Below are 8283 nucleotides of genomic sequence, written 5' to 3'. Positions count from 1 at the left end.
GTTATGGGACAAACAGTCCCTGGGCTTAGTCTTTCAGACAGCAGGCTCTCACCAATGAGTTGTATATAACGAGTTTATCATTTATTAAAAAATTAAAAAATTAAACACACGATTAAACAATTCTTTCATTCTTATTCAATAGTGGTTGTGGGTTTTATGAAATCTACAAATTTAGAGAAATGTATTCATATATTTTGTTTTTCCATCTTGTGTATAAAAGAAACACTCTTGAAAGCAGCTGTGATTAAATTATTTAAACAATATATAATTGTGGATTTTCTTCACACACACACACACACACACACACACACACACACACACACACACACACACACACACACAAAAGTATATACGTTTTTAAAATTATTAACATACTTTGTATTTGTGTATTATGGTGCTTACTCTGTCCCCCAGCCAAGAACTTCCCTATAACAACTATTGCTCTGATCACCAAGTACACAGAAAAACTCCTAGAATTTGCATTTTGCATAGATTTACCCCTCTGATTTCTGTAGTATATTTAGTAATATACAATACTTAAGTTTTATGATCTTGTACTGCATTTTCAGTTCTATTCTTGACCCCAACATAAGTATTATTTAAAAGTTGAATATTGTAGTTCACACTCTAGTCATTAATCTGACAGCTTGCAGGTTCTGGTACAAACAAGAAAAACAGAATACAAAAAAGCAAGGTTATAACTCCATGTTTACCAGTTTAAAAAATTAAACTCATAAAAACAATAATAAGATTCCACTAATGTCGCGTGTATTACTCTGAGGCATAACCTTATAACATAAAACACAAGTCATACCTTAAATTAACAAAACATTACACAGAACATTGTTTCATTGCATTTTTATTCACTTAATGCTGTGACTCTCAAAAGGATAAGTGAAACAACAATCCTGAAAGATAATTCTTTTTTTTTAAAAATCGCGTTTTAAATCAAGTATGAATATATTTTTGTAACAACTAGTAAAATATTACATGCTACTACTGTATCTATGCACACTGTACTCTTGTGTTATATGATGTATTTGCTACATTGAGAAAAAATGCTTATATGCTTATACTTATCCCAATCTAATCTAGTGTATTTTATAGTCTACTGAACTACGGTATATATTACACAGTTGTTCCTATTCTTGTAGGAAGTAAAAAAAAGTACATTTTTCAGAATGAATGATTCTTTGATTTTCTTATTAACCAGTTTAATTGTTTATTGTCTTTCCTGTGCTTTTGGCTGTGGCTCCTCTTCTGTTTGAGTTGGTGGGACGTCCTCTAAGAAGGTACAGAAGCACTTTGCTGTGTTTAAGTCAGGTTTCCTTAACAACAAGTAGCATTTTGGAAAGTAGTAGGCTGCCAGCAGTCCAAAGTTGCTTGCCAGACTGAAATAAACATGGACAATTGACCTGTTCTTGTTAGCTGAACTATTGTTGTCAATATAGATAGGAATAAAGATCACCCAAATGACACAGTAGATCAGGGTGGAAAAGGTGATCAAATCAGCACAAACAGCCAGCTCACAGGGCCTCTCAACAAATGCAGGTGAGAGGCAGCCATTTCTGGGATCTCTGTCACATAGAGTATCTGTTTGAAAAGAAAGGTTAGCATTGCCCTATATCTGCTAAACAACTTCTTGAAAAATCTAAACTAGAATTATTATCTTGCACCTCTATGCCACTGCAAACCTGTCAAGTTACAGTTACAGATAATGTGTTGAATATTAGCCAGAAAAAAATTATTGCAGAAATTATGATGTTACAGTTAAGCTGACCTTTGACCTTTTGTATGGAAATTGTCATCCCTTTCTAATTTTATAAGACATTTGTGTTCTTTTCATATTGATGAAAGGGAGGCAACTCAAAAACATAATGCAACTTCACATGGCTGTTGCTGCAAAGGCATAATATTAAAACAACTACACAACTAAAGAAAACTAAACTGTATCACTTTCATATAATTTAATAATGTGGCAGCTACAGCACTCATGAACATGAACTACGATTTTAGTAAAATCAAATCAAATCAAATCAAATGAAACTTTCAACACACACACACACACACACACACATATATATATATATATATTCCTTCACTTTCACAAACTGTCTAATAAATACATGTCGGTCTGTAATTCCTGTAAGTATGGATAACAAGTTACAATCAAAATACAAGTTTATTTTAATCACATTAAATACAGAACAGCTGAGAGAAGAATATAATTTAAACACTGCATACTTTCTATCTGCACACTGCCATTGTGTGGCAGTGTTTCACCAGTCTTAACTCACCTGTAGTGAGATGGACAGGATAATGGAGAGGGTGACAGTTTGGAAAATGGAAGTGCAGGGCAGCTGAAGACGACACACCACATCCCCTGGCTCCCCCAGGAAGAGCAGCAGACTGAGGCATGCTCCCATTGTGCCGAGCACAGCCACACAACTCAAGGTTCCCCCAGAAGCCTTTAACAGGGGGTTCCTCGATGCATCAGAAACATGACACCCACTGCACCCTGACATACCAGCAGCAGCATCCCCACCAGCATCATTATCACAGCATCCTGGCTGTTCCAGGTGAAAAACTTAAAGATGGGGTCAGTGCAGTTCGTGCTGTGATTGTGGGACCACTGGTGGTTGGGACACTTAGTGCACTCGATGTCATCTATGAGTGAGAAAGCACAAAAGTTTAGTTTGGTTAAAAACAAAAGAAAAAATTAAAAATGAAAACATTTAAAAATCAGTTTAACTGATGGCTGTGTGTTATGTATGATTTACTGAATCTTAAACATCCTCAAACTTCAATTTTGGGTTTTTAAAGGGTTATTTTGTCAGAATATTTCTTCCCTGCATGCAGTGACTGTTGGAAGTCACATTTCTGCCCAAGAAAGGTTCACGCTGTACAACTATGAAACATTCTCTAATATTTTAATTAATTAAAACTGGCTGGAGCATGCTAATCAGTGAATTTTAAAAGTGCTGGCAGGTAGAGGAATGCCCACGAGATTGACTTGTTCTCATGTTATGTTAAGCTTACCTGCTGGATTCTTCTCTATTTCTTGACAAAGATGCAAATAAGCAAGGTCACATATTGGAGACAATGGTGGAAAACCACATTACCCTTATTTGGTGCCTGCCAAACAGTCGATACAGTCAAAACAGCAGGAATGGACACCTTTGACTCTGTGGTCTTGGCCTTTGCCACACATTGCTGAACAGGCAGACTCAGGAACTTGTAACATTTGCTGTAAAAAATCTAAGAAGTCAAATACACTGGACATTAAAGCTTTTATACAATATAAGTTGATGTACATAGTTTCAAAAGTTACCTGTTTAGTGTGCCATTGAAGGAGAGACTTATTGAGGAACAGTTTTTGTTCAGTATATTCTCTCACAAGTCCACTTGAGATGAGTTTGTCCAAACCCACTGAATCACATTGTATCCTATGTTTGGGTTGCTGTCTTTGTCAAAGTCTAGATCTGTGCCATTTATGTCAACAGAAGTGTTCTTTAAAACCTGCAACAGCTGCAAAATTCTTTAACGTTATTATTGACACCGTTGTTTGGAAATTGTGTGCAATCATCTACAGTTAGGTCATTAATTTGTTGTAGTGTTGCCCGTGTACACAAACCACTGACGACCAATCAGTTGATCAATATATGATCGATGTGTAAACTTTCAGGTTTAATTCCAGGAGAGAAAAAACTGCCTTTAGAAAAATTGTATTAACTGCTTATGAATTAAAGACATTAATTATTCATGTTCCCCCACATTTAGAGGCTCAAAATTAATTGGAAATTTGTCTAACCAGCAGTTTCATGGCTGTATTTGTCATGATCTGTGTGCGCAGATGGTGTATTTGAAGAGAGGACCCAAAAGCAGACAAAACTAATCTTAAGAAAAGGCAAGCCAACTATTTAAGGCTGCATGAAATACAAAAAAGGCCAAAAGAAGAATAAGACTTTACTAACAAAAAACTAAACTGGCCAAAACTAAATGCTAAACTGGGGTTCCAACGAGGGACAAATGGGAACAGACACGATATATACACATGAAGGCGATTAAGAAAAGTGGAGACATATGGGAACACAAAAGGAACAAATCAGGCATAATGAGACAGGGGAAGCGAAACTGAACACAATGCACATGACACGAGGGACTGTGAAAATAAAATAGAAAGACAAGGACACCCAGCCCTGACAAAGACGGAGATAAACAAACATGGAAACACACGACAGACTGGGGGAGACAAAGGATGAAACACAGGAAGAAGAACATGGAGACAGAGCACAGGGACGAGAGAGAGAGGGCAAGAGATATGACAGAGAGGAAGGAATGCCAAGGAACAAAACACAGAGACCAGACCAAAGGAGCGGGAACATAAACTGATAACCCTAGATTAACTTAAAACTAACCTAGAGACTTCTAAATAATATAGAAGGAAAATGACCAAGGATTACCAAACAAAACCATTTCTAGTCCTCTGAATTAAACAAGAAAACCCAACATAATAAAATCTAGAAACTAGGTTCGCTTCTCAAATTCAAAATTAATTTAATGAGATTCAAAAGTGCAAAGCACAGAACACTGGGTCACGATCCCAGTACCATAAAAAGATAAATCCTGTTCCCTTCTTAAGCCATAAGAAATGAAGCATAATATTTGATATTCATTCTGTGTTAAATTTGAATTTTATAGTGTTTCACTGTAATTTTCATGAAAGGAAATACAGAGGGGCTTAGAACAAGGGGTAAAGAAGTGGTTATTGGATTTTCATCCAAGTATAATTATGATAGTTTAATATAAGTATGAAATTTTAAATTGTTAGTTTAATTACTTGTTAATTACTTGAACCTCTTAAAATGGCTAACTATATTTGAAAAGGAGCTTTAGGAATTTGTATTAGAATTAATGAATTGTCCTAATGATGAGAAAAAGCTGACAATCTGCATCTCACTCACATCTTAATTGTTTGATTTAAAATACAAAATGCAGTGATGCACAAAGGCAAAATTATATACCTATTAAGAATTGTGTTTTTGGCCTGCAAATTAAAGACCTAACTATATGTACTGGGTGAAAAAAATAAATAAATCACCTTCCAGGGATAGATTTTGCTTCCAGATCCCCACTTACCGGCAGGTGACAAATTCCAGCATTGTGGTCAGGGATTGTGTGACTGATTGATTGTGACTTTCTTGAAGAGCTCCATTGCATAATCGGCGAACAGGCCGAGGGTGCCTGTTTTGTCAACAAATGCAATGATTGTGCCAACTGTTTCAATGTTGGGCAGAGAAATCACTCGAGTATGTATTGCCCAACTTGTGCTGCCAATCCACACAAGCGTTAAATTACTCCTGATAACCTGGAAAAAATGAAATGGTTTACCGGTACTGAACAAACTCCATCCACTAATAGATTATAATAAATTTCTTAGTTGCTTTAAACTTCTGCTTCACCAACCTCTTTAAAAAAGGCCACAATTGGCTCTGGAAGAGTAAACACCACTACCACTCTGACACTGGTCACTCGAATGTTATGAATGATGGTTTTGATCGCTGGTTCGGGGTCAGTGTACACTGGAATCAGACTCTGATAGGCCACACAGACAGATGTGCTTTCTGCCAATTTTAGTGAACATCTGCACACCTCGTTGCCCGTACTCCTCATCACTGCCCACAATTGCCACCCAGTTCCACCCAAACTCCTCTATTATCTTTATAATGACATCCACTTGCCATTTATCACTTGGCACCGTACGAATGAATGACGGGTAGAGAAGTTTATCACTGAACTTGTCACTGGTGGCCCCATAGCTAATCTGGTGTGAAAATTAAAAACAGAAAATCAGAGTTACTTACCTCTAATTTATGTTTATCAGGGTTAAAAAAGGTTAAATTAACTGCTGAACAAAACCAAAACCAAAAGAACAAGTTAATTTTTCTGTGATATAACCTGGCACCAATACATGGAGTTTTTAAAGATTTATTTTTACATTTGAAATATTTATTGCATAATGTGTCAAATCTTTTCCAAGTTTTCCAATGGCTGACACCATTTCTGAGCCAAGAGAACCAATCATTGCAACTATACTGGTCTCATAGTCAGTGTAATTACACTGCACAGGTAGTTCTTGGTCGGATTTTTCAGTGAGGAAGGACAGAGTGGGCTTTATAATAATTGAAGATTGTCTGCATGTGTCATAGATTTCATAACCTAACTTGATGCCTGGGAGGAGAGTCTGATTTCCGTTGATTTCATCCACTGCATATTTCATGGCTAAAGCAAGTCCCAGTGTGCGTAAATTTAAACTGTTCAGCCACAAGCAGAAAACAGTAGAAGTCGTTGTAAATCAGGGTTAGCATACACAGTTATTCTGATTCTCATATTATTAAGAAATGGTTGTTCATAACCATCCTTACCTTTTACAGCTTATCTGGTTGGTCTCTGTTATGTCACTGAGATTACTGGTGACGTCGTTAATGGGAAAGAGCCCTCCAAGCATAATGTCCCCAGACAAACTGAAGAGGTTGGGAGAAATGTCGCTGACCCATTCAGGCAAACTCTCACTGCAGCTCAGCGTAAAGAAACAGCACAAAACCAGCAGAGTGAAACATGAAGCCATATTGCCAGTAAGCCAAAGCAATAACTGGAGTATAATTATATACCAGTGCATAATGATAGGTTGTTTTATGCAAATTCACCTGTAAGTTGTCATGCCCTCCCTCTTCTGGCCACCCAAACCTGACACTTCAGTAAGAGCATATCATAAAGAAAACAAATAAACAAAAATACATGTGTAGTATAAAGTTTTTAAAATCACATTAAACAAATTTTGACTACTGTTTGTGAGGATTTATTGACACAGTCTCATTTAATGTTCTTGATGGTTTTCTGAGAAAAAACATTCTCTTTACACCTTGTGTGTATGTTTGGGTCTATGCTGTGTTGGTGGTGTTCATATTTCCGGAGTATTTTCATAGAATTTGTTTGTGGTTTGAAATTTGTTTTCCTTTGGTGTAACTATCAATGATTCAATTCAATTCAAAAAGTTAGTGGCCATCCAGGTCTTTATGTCTTCAAGACATTCCTGCAGTTTAACTAATTGGTGTGTGTTACCTGGCTTCATGGATAGATAGAGCTGCGTGTCATCTACATAGCAGTGAAAATTTATGCTATGTCTTCTAATGATGCTGCCTAGGGGAAGCATGTATAATGTAAACAGAATTGGTCCTAGCACTGAACCCTGTGGAACTCCATAATTAACCTCAGTGTGCGAAGAGGACTCTCCATTTACATGTACAAATTGGAGTCTATTGGATAGATATGATACAAACCACTGCAGCGCAGTACCTGTAATACCTACAGCATGTTCTAATCGTTCTAATAGGATATTATGGTCAACAGTATCGAACGCTGCACTGAGGTCTAGCAGGACAAACACAGAGATGAGTCCACTGTCAGAGGCCATAAGAAGATCATTTGTAACCTTCACTAAAGCTGTTTCTGTGCTGTGATGAGCTCTGAAACCTGACTGAAACTCTTCAAATAAGCCATTCCTCTGCAGATGATCTAGCTAAGACTGCTGGGTCTAGAGATGCTTTTTGAGTAAAGGTTTAACTACAGCCAGCTTGAAGGCCTGTGGTACATAGCCGATTATTAGAGATAGGTTGATCATATTTAAGATCAAAGAATTAATTAATGGCAGGACTTCTTTGAGCAGTTTTGTAGGAATGGGGTCTAAAAGACGCGTTGATGGTTTAGAGGAAGTAATTATTGAAGTTAACTCAGAAAGATCAATTGGAGAAAAAGAGTCTAACTTAACATCAATGGTACTAAAAGTAACTGTAGATAATATTACATCTGTGGGATGATTATTGATAATTTTTTCTCCAATGATAAGAATTTTATTTGTGAAGAAATTCATGAAGTCAATACTAGTTAACGTTAAAGGGATGGTTGGCTCAAAAGAGGTATGACTTTTTGTCAGCCTGGCTACAGTGCTGAAGAGAAACCTGAGGTTGTTCTTATTTTCTTCAATCAGTGACGAATAGTAAGATGTTCTGGCTTTGCGGAGGGCTTTCTTATAAAGCAACAAACTATTTCTCCAGGCTAAATGATGATCCTCTAAATTTGTGACACGCCATTTTCTCTCCAGCTTACGAGTCATCTGCTTTAGGGTACGTGTTTGAGAATTAGACCACGGAGTCAGGTACTTCTGATTTGAGACCTTAGTTTTCACTGGAGCTACAGTATCCAGAGTTGTACGTAGTGAGGAGG

The 8283-nt window shown here is 36.9% G+C and overlaps 1 pseudogene; it reads right to left on the bottom strand.

Moving 5' to 3' along the window:
- Positions 1-1503: 1503 nt before the first annotated feature.
- Positions 1504-6628, bottom strand: LOC146387252 (taste receptor type 1 member 3-like; annotated as a pseudogene).
- Between the last annotated feature and the right edge of the window lie 1655 nt (positions 6629-8283).

This window comes from Perissodus microlepis, chromosome 5 (assembly GCF_051167445.1).
Source record: "Perissodus microlepis isolate ML-2025 ecotype Zambia chromosome 5, ASM5116744v1, whole genome shotgun sequence".
NCBI classification, from domain to species: Eukaryota; Metazoa; Chordata; class Actinopteri; order Cichliformes; family Cichlidae; genus Perissodus; species Perissodus microlepis.
This window is presented reverse-complemented; position numbering and strand designations above follow the sequence as displayed.